Consider the following 12,845-nt stretch of genomic DNA (forward strand, 5'->3'; position numbering starts at 1 on the left):
AGTAAATTGCATTAAAAGCATATTAAAAGGTAATACATCATAACCAAGTAGAACTTATCCCAGGGATATAAGACTGGCTTAACATTTAGAAATGTAATTCATCATAACAACAGTCTAAAGAAACACCATATGATCACCTCAAAGAAAGAATCTGATAAAATTCAATATCCATTCAACAAACTTTCAACTTTCTCAATCTGATAAAAAAAAATCTACAAAAATTCTTACAGTTAATATCACATTTAATGGTAAATGGCTGACTGTTTCCCCCACTAAGATTAGGAACAAGGCAAAGATGTGTGTTCCCACCACTCCTAGTCAACACCATACTAGAGGTTCTAGCCAGTGCCATAAAACAAGAAAAAGAAATGGGGCACCTGGGTGGCTCAGTCGGTTAAATGTCCGGCTCTTGGTTTTGGCTTAGGTTATGATCTCACAATTCATAAGTTCGAGCCCCAAATTGCTTTGGATTCTCTCCCTCTCTCTCTCTGTCCCTCGCCTGCTCATTCTGTTTTCTCTCAAAAAAAAAACAAAAAGACAAGAAAAATAAATAAAACTGTTTATTCTCAGACGGACAAAATAATTTTCTATGTAAAAAATCCTGAAGTAGCTACAAAAGTAAGTGAGTTTAGTAAGTGAATTTAGTAAGTGAATTTAGTAAGGTCAGAAAACACAAGATTAATTTACAAAATCAACCATATTTCCATATACTAGCAATGATCAATTGGAAAGTAAAATATCAACCAAAAACTACCATTTACAATGCCACCAAAAACCATAAAATATTTAGGCATAAATAGGTGCAAAGGTATGAATTGCTAAATAGGTACAAGCTATGTATATGGAAAAACAGAAAATACTGATGACATAAGTAAAAAAGACCTAAGTAAATGGAAATATACACTGTGATTATGGAATTGAAGACTCAATATTGGCAATATGTCAATTCTTAATCTTGTTCAGGATCTATAGATTCAAAGCAATTCTAATCAAAATCCCAGTAGAGGTTTTGGTAAAGATCAACAAGTTGGTTTTAAAATATATATGGAAAAGCAAAGAAATTACAATAGCCAAAACAATGTAAAAAAAATTTTTAACATTTATTTACTATTGAGAGACAGAGCATGAGCATGGGAGGGGCAGAGAGAGAGGGAGACACAGAATCTGAAGCAGGCTCCAGGCTCTGAGCTGTCAGCGGGGCTCAAACTCAGAAACCGTGACATCATGACCTGAGCCGAAGTTAGATGCTTAACTGACTGAGCCACCCAGGCAACCCCAAGATGATTTTAATAAAGAAGAATAAAATTAGAGAACTCATCTTACAGCAAGGCCACTTCAAGTCTTGCTATAGACCTACAGTAATCAAGACAGTGGGACACAAGGAGAAAGTGTAGTGTTTACTCCTGAGCAGCTCTAGGTGTTAGTTTCTGCAACTGTCTTCTGCCACTGATGACTGTTCTTCTCTCTTCCTTTGGGGTAGTAAGAGTGAGAGGATGCAGTCTGAGTGGTTTCTGAAGAAGAAAGAACAGGGTGGTACCAGAGGAAGTATATTTAGATTAATGGAATAAAATTGAGAGTCAGTAATATATTCACATGTATATGAACAATTGATTTTTTACAATATTTTAAAGGTAATTCAGAATACAGATAGTTTTCAACAAATGGTACTGGAACATTTGGATATCTATAGCAAAAAAAAAAGAAGAAGCTTGATTCATACTTCATGCCCATTACAAAAAACTGACTCAAAATGAATTATAAGACAAATGTAAAATCTCAAACTATTACATTTCTAGAAAAAATAAGTTGAAAATTGGACTTAATTAAAATTAAGACCTTGAACTCTTTGAAAGACATTTTTAAGAATGAAAAAGTAAATCTTAAACTGGGAGAAAGTATTTGCAAATCACATATTTGACACAGGTCTTGTATTCAGAATATATATAAAAAAAACACTCAAAACTCAATAATAAGACACATACAACCCAACATAAAATAAACAAAAGATTAGAATAGGCACAATACCAAAAAAGATATACAGATGACCTATAAAAATATGGAAAAATATATTGGACATCACTATCCATTAAAGAAATGCAAATTAAACCACAATGGCATACTACCACATACTTATTAGAATTGCTAATATAAACAATAAATGGCTATAAATAAGTAATAAATGGCTAAAATAAAAAATAATATCAATTGTTGACAAGGATGCTGAGCAACTGGGACTCTCATACATTGCTGGTAGGAACATAAAATGTTACAGCCACTTTGGAAAATGGTTTCTTATAAGGTTAAAGATACAATTACCATATAACCTAGCAAATACCACAATGAAATATTTACTCAAGTGAAATGAAATCTATATTCACACAAAAACCTTTTTGTGAATATTTACAGAAGCTTTATTTGTAATCACCTAAAACTGAAAATAACCCAAATCTCACTCAACTAGGAATACATAAATATGCTATATTACATTCATACAATGAAATATGACTCATCAATAAAAAAAAAAACACTTTACTGATACACACAACATCATGAGTAAATCTTAAATGTCTTTTCTAAGTGAAAGAAGGCAGACTCAAAAGACTATATGAACAACTCCATTTACGGGACATTCTACAAAGGCAAAACTAGAAGGACAAAAAATAGACAAGTGGTTGCCACAAGCTGGTGATGGAGCGCAGGGAATTCACTAGAGTAAACGAACTTTTGTGTATCTTGATTGAAGTGGTCATATGACTACACACATTTGTTTAAATTCATAGGACAGGCCACTAAAAATTGTAAAATTATACTTTAATTTTTTAATAAAAAAAGTAATGATTGTCTGTAGAGTGAGGTGGGAAATAAAATGGAAAAAGCAGGAATAGAAGCAGCTAAACTTCCCTGAATATAACTTGTTTTGTGTATTTACTTTGGAACCATGTAAATTTTTACATAAATATAAAAAAAATTTTTAGGGGCACCTGAGTGGCTCAGTCAGTTAAGCCTCTGACTTCGGCTCAGGTCATGATCTCATGGTTCGTGAGTTCAAGCTCCATGTCAGGCTCTGTGCTGACAGCTCGGAGCTTGGAGCCTGCTTTGGAGTCTGTGTCTTCCTCTCTCTCTCTGTCCCTCCCATCCTCATGCTCTGTCTCTCTCTCTCTCAGAAATAAACATTAAAATTTTTTTTAATAAAAAAATTTATTTTATTATTTTTTAAATATAATTTATTGTCAAATTGGCTTCCATACAAACCCAGTGCTCATCCCAACTAGTGCCCTCCTCAATGCCCATCACCCACTTTCCTCTCTCCCCCACCCCCCATGAACCCTCAGTTTGTTCTCTGTATTAAGAGTCTCTTATGGTTTGCCTTCCTCCATGGGGGAAGGAAAGGGGGATTTAAAACAATTTTAAGTTGCATAAAGCATTATCTAAAAATCTGTCAAGAGAAACTATTTGAAATTACTTTAAAGCATAGTAATTTAACTCTACACATTTAGTGAGATATTCCCCAAAGGCAAATATAACTCATATTTTTGATAATAGTGTTGGTACTTTTATTCTGAGACTATAAGAATAATGAAGTTAAGTTAAAACCCTATAGTCATGAATTAATTTGGGAACTGTATATGTTCACTTTTGGGTTTTTTGCTTCCATGATGCTTGATGCTTCAGAGATAGAGATAGAGATAGAGATAGAGATAGAGATAGAGATAGAGTGAGAGAGAGAGAGAGAGAGATAGGTAGAGATGGAGATATTAAAACTTGTCTTACCAGGTGGCATGTAGGATTGTGTCCTTAGACACAAGATGAACTTAGATGAACTAGGCCCTAAATTACAGAAGAGTTTTTAAAACTCTAATTCCTGGAAAGTTTATTAATAACTTCTCTTTGAGTATTCCACATCCAAGAAAGTTTCAATGTTAGTTTATGTTTCTTCTTTTAATCCAAGTTATAGTTAAAGTAATCCTTTTAGGGAGCTTCATAACAATCTTACAATGACAGTGCTTATTATTATCCTTATTTTGCAGATGAAGAAACTGAGGCACAGAGCTCTTGAAACTTGCTCAATGAATTAGAACTATCTAGTGAATTAGCAAATCAGAACTATCTCAGATTTGGAAGATAGGATTCCGCATTTTTAGACTAGAATTTACTCATCCTGGGGTGTTGAATATTTCCTATTTACATGAAAGAAGAAACAATGAAATGCCATAGGATTTTTGTTAATGCTGTTGCATTCTGTTTAGTTTATCAATCAGAAACAGATAAACTTTTATGATGAGGACCTTTAATCAGAATTTATAATTTTAAGATCAGAAATAACTAAGCATTAAAAGTAAAAAAGGAGACAGAGAGAGAGAGAGAGAGAGAGAGAGAGAGAGATACTGTAGAGCTCAGAAACAGGGGTTATCACTCCAATAAAGGGCTATAAAATATTACCCCAGCTTCAAATATTTGGTTTCAGGAGGATTTAGTTCTCAGTGAGGACACCCTTTTCCCACCAGTTCCTTTCTGGTTCCTTTCTGGTTCTTTCCTTAATATGTATCCTTCTTCATATATCACAAGGGATATAATATTTAAGTTACTATGCTTAGGAAGTTTATGAAATATTTTATGTTTTTCAAAAAAACAAAATTTGTTAATAAAAGAATTCCTGAATTGAATAAATGAAAGAATGGTTCAGGGTCTTATTAGTCTCATGATAGAAATTTTCACGCCAAGCTAAGATGGCAAAGCAGTAGAAGAACCCTAGGCTTGCCTTGTCCCTGAAACACAGCTAGGTATCAAATCATTCTCAATACCTATGAAATCCAGCTGAAGACTGACAGAACAAACTGCACAACTAGAGAGAGAGAAGAGGCAACATTGTGGAAGGTAGGAAGTGCAGAGATATAGTTTGAGGGAGAAACAGATAACGGGTGCTGTGGAGGGGAAGGAGTGCTGGTCACAGATGGGGGGAGAGAGAGAGAGAGAGAGAGAGAGAGAAGCCCACAGGGGATGGCACAAGGAAACCACTTCCCCAAAGCCACTGACTAGGAAAATGAAAGGGGTTAATTTTCACGAATTTTTACAACCAGCTTAAACTCCAAAGACTGGAGTTTTAGAAGTCCGTGCTGTAGCAGGTGTGGAGGCTGGCAGAGCAGTGCTCCTGTGGAGAAGGAAGGCAAATAGCCCAAGGGGCAGATGACGTGATCTAAGGATTCCCTGGGATGCACTAGGAGAGAGGGCTCCCTCTTCTTGGAGAGCATCTGGGAGAGGTGGCATTGCCTCTCTGAGGACAAAAGAGCTGGCAGGTTCCATTTCCTTCCCCGCCCCTCAGCACAGGTGCAGAGACACCTGCTGAGGATGGCTAACCTGGACACTGATCTTTGACTGTGCTTTACTCCAAATCCACCCCCTTGAGCTTTGGTGCAACTGCCTTTCTGGAACAAACCTGTTGTTCTGGAACAACAAACCTACTGCAGGGAGAGCCTCCCTCAAAGGATCAGCACAGGCCCCCACAAAACCAGGTTCCTAAAGTATGGAGTTTTAAAATTCAGCTCGCTTGCCTGGGATAGAGCCCAAAGTGCACTGCACTGCTACATGAGCAGACAGCCCAGATGCAGGGTGAAGGCAGGGATCTGAGGGAAACCTGGAACACAGGAGGGAAGACTGTTCACTCTTTTGAGAGGGTTTTCGGACAGGGGCAGGTATGACCTCCCCTCTCCGGGGATGAGGGAAGGGGCTGGCATCATTTCTCTCCCCCATCCCTCAACATAAACTAACTTCAGCAAGCAGCACTGGTGGCTTAAACCACTTACGTGAAGCCCCCCCCCCCCGCACTCTGCTGTTGCTTCTTTGCTAGGACAAGTGTGCCTGAGAACCAGAGAAGTGGGGCCCTCCCCTAGAGGACGAGCACAAACCCCTTCTCCACCTCCCAACCTGCACACATCACATCTACTGACAATAGAGTTCTGCAAAGCTTTAGCTCTAGTGGAGATAGTATCACGTCTCTTTTAACAAACAGACCAGAGAACACCTAGTTAAAATTTGCCACACTCTGGCCAAGGTCCAAACATTCCCCAGTGCAGAAAAGGAGAAACTCTGCAGATGACTAACCTGAGGGAAAGAACAGTCAAAACACAGCAGCAGAGTGCACACAGCACACACCAGGGACATTTCCTGAAGCACCAGGCCCTGGACAGTACATTATCTCTTCTTAATATAGCCATTACTCTCAGTAGCAGGAAACATTACAGGTTTTCCTAACACACAGAAGAAGACAGAGACCCAGACAAAATGCGAAGACAGAGGAATTCATCCCAAAAGAAAGAACAAAAAAGGTCACAGCCAGGGAGCTAATCAAGACAGATATAAGTAATATGCCTGATCCAGAATTTGTTGTTTTAATTTTATTTTAATGTTTATTCATTTTTGAGAGAGAGAGAGAGAGACACAGCATGAGCAGGGTAGGGGCAGTGAGAGAGAGAGGGAGACACAGAGAATCCAAAGCAGGCCCCAGGCTCCGAGCTATCAGCACAGAGCCCGATGCATGGCTCAAACTCACAGACCATAAGATAATGACCTGAGCCGAAGTCGGTCACTTAACTGACTGAGCCACTCAGCTGCCCCAACTGATCCAGAATTTAAAGCAACAATCGTAAGGTAGCTGAGCTTGAGAAAGGCATAGAAGATACCAGGGAGTCCCTTACCACAAAGATAAAAGACCTAAAACCTCATTATGCCAAAATGAAAAATGCAGTAACTGAGATTTGAAACTGACTGAATGTAATTACCAAAAGGATGGAAAAAACATAGGAACCAATAAGTGAAACAAAGATAAGATTATGGAAAATAATGAAGCTAAAAAGAAGAGGGAAAGAAAAATATTAGATCACAAATATGGAGTTGCTAAGGAACTCAGCATTTATATAAATGCATAATAATATTTATATCATAGAAGTCCCAGGAGAAGAGAGAAAAAAAGTGGACAGGTTTATTTGAGAAAATTATAGCTGAAAATTTCCTTAATCTGGGGAAGGAAACAGACATCCAAATCCAGGAGGCACAGAGGACCTCATCAAAATCAACAAAAACAGGCCAACAGATGCAGAAAAAGCATTAGAGAAAGTACAGCATCCATTCTTGATAAAAGCTCTCAAGAAAATAAGGATAGGGGAACATACCTCAATATCATAAAAGACGTATACTAAAGACCCACAACTAATATCATCCTCAGTGGGGGAAGAACTGAGAGCTTTTCCTCTACAGTCAGGAACAAAACAGGATGTCCATTCTCACCACCACTGTTATTTAACTTAGTACTGGAAGAACTAGCCTCACCAGTCAAACAACAAAATGAAATAAAAGGCATACAAATAGCAAGGAAGAGTCAAACTTTCACTATTTCCAGATGACATGATACTCTATATAGAAAACCTGAAGGACTCCACCAAAAAATTGCTGGAACTGATAAACAAATTCAGTAAAGTCACAGGATACAAAATCAGTATACAGAAATCTGTTGCATTTCTATACACCAATAATGAAGCAGTAGAAAGAGAAATAAAAAAATCAATCCCATTTACAACTGCACCCAAAACCATAGGATACCTAGGAATGAACCTAACCTAAGAAGTGAAAGTTCTATATCTTGTAAACTATAGAACACTTCGGAAAGAAACTGAAGAAGACACAAAGAAATGGAAAAACATTCCATGCTTATGGATTGGAAGAACAAATAGTGTTAAAATGTCTATACTGCTCAAAGCAATCTACACATTTAATGCAATCTGTATCAAAAAACTACCCGTGTTTTTCACAGAGCTAGAACAAACAATCCTAAAATTTGTATGGAACCACAAAAGACCCCAGACAGCCAAACAATCTGGAAAAAGAAAAGCAAAGGTGGAAACATCATGATTCCAGACTTTAAGCCATGTTACAAAGCTGTATTCATCAAGACTATGTTACTGGCGTAAAAACCGACACATAGATCAATGGACAGAATAGAAAACCCAGAAATGGACCCACAACTACATGGTCAACTAATCTTTGACAAAGCAGGAAAGAATATCCAATGGAAAAAATACAGTCTCTTCAAAAACTGATGCTGGGAAACTAAACAGCTACATGCTGAAACTGGACCACTTTCTTACACCATACACACAAACAAATTCAAAATGGGTGAAAGACCTATATACGAGACAGGAAACCATCAAAATCCTAGCGGAGAATACAGTCAGCAATCTCTTTGACCTCAGCCATAGCAACTTCTTATTAGACATGTCACTGGAGGCAAGGGAATTAAAAGCAAAAATGAACTATTGGGACTACATCAAAATAAAAAGCTTCTGCACTGCAAGGGAAACCATCAACAAAACAAAAAGGCAACCTACTGAATGGGAGAAAATATTTGGAAATGACATATCATATAAAAGGTTACTATCCAAAATATATAAAGAACTTTTACAACTCAACACCCAAAAAACAAATAATCCAATTAAAAATGGGTAGAAGACATGAACAGACATTCTCCAAAGAAGACATTCAGATGGCCAACAGACACATGAAAAGGTACTGAACATCACTCATCGTCAGTGAAATACAAATCAAAACTACAATGAGATATCACCTCACATCTGTCAGAATGGCTAAAATCAAAAACACAAGAAACAAGAGGTGTTGGCGAGGATGCAGAGAAAGAGGAAGCCTCTTGTACTGTTGGTGGGAATGTAAACTGGTCCAGCCACTGTGGAAAACAGTGTGGAGGTTCCTCAAAAAAAAAAAAAAAAAAAAAAAACACAACTACCTACAATCCAGCAATTGCACTACTAGGTATTTACCCAAGGGATACAAAAATACAGATTCAAAGGGGTACATGCACCCCGATGTTTATAGCGGCATTAACGACAACAGCCAAACTATGCAAAGAGCCCAAGTATCCATTGACTGATGAATGGATAAAGAAGACGTGGTATGTGTGCATATATATATAATGTGTGCATATATATATATATAATATTAGCTATCAAAAAGAATGAAATCTTGCCATTTGTAACAAAGTGGATGGAGCTAGAGCTAGAGTGTATTATGCTAAGCCAAACAAGTCAGTCAGAGAAAGACAAAGAGCATATGATTTCACTCATGTGGAATTTAAGAAATGAAACAGGTGAATATGGGGGGGGGGCGGTCAGAGAAAGAGAAAGGCAACCATAAAACAGACTCTTAACTATAGAGAACAAACTAAGGGTTGCTGGACAGGAGAGTGGGTGGGGGGGTTGGATTAAATGGGTGACAGATATAAAGGAGGGCACTAGTTGTGATGAGCACTGAGTGTTACATGTAAGTGATGAACCACTAAATTCTACTCCTGAAACTAATATTACCTTATATGTTTACTAAGTGAAATTTAAATAAAACTTGAAATTACATAAAAAAGAAAGTAAACAAAAAGCAAACAAACAGAAAATGCCGAGATAAAAATTTCTTTAGTTGAACTAAACATTTTAATTAAACCATGTGCCTTATAGAAAAAAAGCCCAGTTACGGGCTTATATTCATGGAGAACCCCACCTAGTTATATTTTATCTTCATCTACATGACTCTAAGTAAAATTACAATTAGTTCAAATATTAGTACCAGTTGTATGATCATAATTTCAGTTATTTGACCAACACAGTCTCCCAAGTTCTAACTGCCTGACTTCATACTCTTTCACCTCCTCCCTCTTTCCCTGTCCCCTATATATATTCTTCTGCAAAAGCCATCCTCTGCCCGTTCTTTTTTTATTATTACTTATTTTGGGGAAAGCGCAAGTGGGAGAGGGGCAGAGAGAGGGGGACAGAGGATCTGAAGTGGGCTCTGCGTTGACAGGCTGACAGCAGTGAGCCTAACGTGGGGCTTGAACTCACAAACCGCAAGATCATGACCCGAGCCAAAGGCGAACACTCAACTTCGCCACCCAGGTGCCCCTACCCCTTCTTTCAAGAGGCCTTTTAAACCACCAGGCTGGACTGCAGTGGCAGCCATACCTATGATGACAGCAGCATCAGCAGTAAGGCTTTAGTCATCCAGAATTTAATCTCAGCCTTGTGTACTCCACTTCCACTATAAACCATTGGGAGCTATGGACACATATCCATGTGTTGTTTTGTTTTGTTTTCCTAGGGCAAGCCAATAACCACAGCATAGCAGCGCTTTTAATACTAAAACAACAGAACCTACAAGCTAACTTGTAAATTGAACTAACTTGAACTAACTTGTTTGCTTGTTTACACTATGATAATACAAATAGAATTTTCCTGGTAGTTGCTTCACATAGAAAGAAAAAAACACCAAGGTAGAGTTACATTGTTACCATAAATAAATTTTTAGTACAGCTTTGTAAAACCTTATTATAGCTAATAGTCAGAACTAGGATAAAAATACCCAGCTATGAAGAGCTCTGCATTATAAAGAAGGCATTCTCTACAAATGTGCTTCACTAATACATCATTTAGATTTTATTTGTTCCTGTTGATGTGTCAGATGGACACATTTCTGCATGTTTTAGAAGCACCTAAATGCAAATTTGGTAACAATAAATGCCTAATCACTTTGAGACTCTTTAGATATTAAGCATTTCATAACTTTATTTCATTGACTACCATTCACTGTAGTCTAGCTCACAGAGATGGTTATGTTTAACTTTGCTTCTTCATTAATGTGGAACAGAACTTTTTAAGCACATCCTTAGTCTTTCCTAAAAATTTTTTAATGTTTACTTATTTCTGAGAGAGAGAGAGAGAGAGAGAAAGAGAGAGAGCACGAGCAGGGGAGGGGCAGAGAGAGAGGGAAACACAGAATCCGAAGCAGACCCCAGGCTCTGAGCTGTCAGCACAGAGCCCAACATGTGGATTGAACTCATGAGCTTTGAGATCATGAGCTGAGCTGAAGTCAGATGCTCAACTGACTGGGCCACCCAGGTGCCCCAAGCATATCCTTAGTCTTTGAGAACATGTGAACATGTGACAGAAGTCATGGAAAAAGCTAAGATAATTTTAATCAACCTTTTTCTTAACTGTCAGACAAGTAAAGATGCATGGGCAGTATAAGAAGCATTTTTCACTGGTGTCATTCACAAGCCACACTGACCCCTACCTAGATTGTAAGATAGTATCACCAATAATGAAGTCTTCAGATCCAGTTAATACAAGAGCAGGGCCGAGACCAGAGTGAGGTGTATGAGATACCTAGAGTGGAAAATCTAAAGAGGTGCTCATTGCAGCACACTGAGAGTGTGTGCATCCTTAAAATCTGCACCTATGTGTCTCATTTGTCTTACTCCAGTCCCCGCCCTACACAAGATCCCCAAAGTGATGTTGGCTGTAGGAACCAAGGGTGCCCGATCTCCACATTCCATAGCTGAAACTAAACTGCAGAACCAATCTTATCTCTGGTAGAAAGGGTTTACTCATCTTCAGCACAGTGCTTGGGAGACTCAGCCATTTCCCTTAAGTGACCAAGATCAGCCTGGTATGCTTTTCAACTAAGCTAAGGCACTGCCTCCTCCCCCCCCCCCGCCCCCCGCTCCAGTGCCTGTATGATAAGACCCAAGAGTCCCCCTTCCAGATACCAGAGCCCTGCTTATGAACACTAGTCCAAGATCTCAGGCCTCATCACCTTCTGACAGAATTCCTGATGCAACACACCTACTTAGATTACAGTATAACCTCTTCTTTGATTTTACCTCCTTGTTATTTGACTCTAGAGCCTGGTCCAAATCCCACTCCATGCAATTTCCAGTTCTGTCTGCTGCTGAGACCACCCTCTAGGTGGCTGATCTAGGCTTCTTATAAGTCTGTGGCTCGATGTGTCACCTTTCAATTGGCATCCAGTAGCCCTACCCCAGCAAAGTGAACAGAACTATCTATTTATTTTGACAACCAAAAATGCCTCCAGCCTCAGCCCTGTTGAGAATCACTGGAAGTAGAAGATAGGACCTATTTTCTTTTTTTTCAACGTTTATTTATTTTTGGGACAGAGAGAGACAGAGCATGAACGGGGGAGGGGCAGAGAGAGAGGGAGACACAGAATCGGAAACAGGCTCCAGGCTCCGAGCCATCAGCCCAGAGCCTGACGCAGGGCTCGAACTCCCGGACCGCGAGATCGTGACCTGGCTGAAGTTGGACGCTTAACCGACTGCGCCACCCAGGCGCCCCTAGGACCTATTTTCAATAAGAAACAGGCCAAGCATTTTGGAACCTGGTTCTTTCCAATCCATTGGTTCATAAATCTTGCTTGTGTCAAATTCATTTTGGAGAACTTCTCTTTTTATTATTTTTTAGTTTTTGGGAGAGGGTGCATGTGAGGAGTGGACAGAGGCAAAGGGAGAGAGAGAATCTTTTTAAAAAAATTTTTAACAGTTTTATTCATTTTTTAGAGACAGACAGAGCACGAGCAGGGGAGGGGCAAAGAGAGGGGGGGACACAGAATCCAAAGCAGGCTCTAGGCTCTGAGCTGTCAGCACAGAGCCCGACGCGGGGCTGGAACCCATGAACCATGAGATCATGACCTGAGCTGAAGTCGGCCACTTAACTGACTGAGCCACCCAGGAGCCCCAGAGAGAGAGAATCTTGATCTTGCTTGTGTCAAATTCATCTAGGGGAACTTCTCTTTTTATTGTTTTTTATTTTTTGAGGGGGGGGGGGGGGGGGAGAGAGTGTATGTGAGCAGTGGAGGGGGGCAGAGGGAGAGAGAGAGAGAATCTTGATCCCCCGGCCCTGGGATCATGACCAAAATCATGAGCCAAAATCAAGAGTCAGACACTCAACCAACTGATCCACCCGGGCATTCATCTGGGGGAGCTTCTAACTTACCCTTTT

At 39.1% G+C, this 12,845-nt stretch overlaps 1 pseudogene; it reads left to right on the plus strand.

The window, feature by feature from the left end:
- The first annotated feature begins 1,326 nt into the window (after positions 1-1,326).
- On the plus strand, positions 1,327-1,509 carry LOC123600080 (annotated as a pseudogene).
- The last annotated feature ends 11,336 nt before the right edge of the window (positions 1,510-12,845 follow it).

The sequence above is a fragment of the Leopardus geoffroyi genome, chromosome C1 (genome assembly GCF_018350155.1).
Source record: "Leopardus geoffroyi isolate Oge1 chromosome C1, O.geoffroyi_Oge1_pat1.0, whole genome shotgun sequence".
Lineage (NCBI taxonomy): Eukaryota > Metazoa > Chordata > Mammalia > Carnivora > Felidae > Leopardus > Leopardus geoffroyi.